The sequence below is a fragment of the Geospiza fortis genome, unplaced genomic scaffold (genome assembly GCF_000277835.1).
Source record: "Geospiza fortis unplaced genomic scaffold, GeoFor_1.0 scaffold387, whole genome shotgun sequence".
NCBI lineage: Eukaryota > Metazoa > Chordata > Aves > Passeriformes > Thraupidae > Geospiza > Geospiza fortis.
The window spans coordinates 61620-61871 of record NW_005054546.1 but is presented as its reverse complement, the minus strand read 5'-3'; the positions used below and the strand labels follow the sequence as shown (position 1 = coordinate 61871).

At 71.0% G+C, this 252-nt stretch overlaps 1 protein-coding gene across 1 annotated transcript in view; it reads right to left on the bottom strand.

The window, feature by feature from the left end:
* Positions 1–252, bottom strand: part of BCAN (brevican) — a 19879-nt gene that overhangs the window by 4967 nt on the left and 14660 nt on the right. The gene's annotated exons all lie outside the window — the stretch shown is intronic.

Below are 252 nucleotides of genomic sequence, written 5' to 3'. Positions count from 1 at the left end.
GACGGGCACCCAGCCAGTGCCACCTGGGGGACACGGGGTGCGTGGGGGACAGGGACACAGCCAGTGCCACCTGCCAGGACGGGCTGAAGGGCCGCGCTCAGGGGGATTTGGGAGCTGGGATTGTCCCTCGCCCTGCAGCTGGCAGGTGCTGGGAGGTTTGGGGACACCCGAAAGGGACATCAGGGAACCCCTTTACCCCTCAGCCCCGGGGAGGCGGGACAGGGCCGGCCGGGGGAGGGGGGCAGAGCCTAG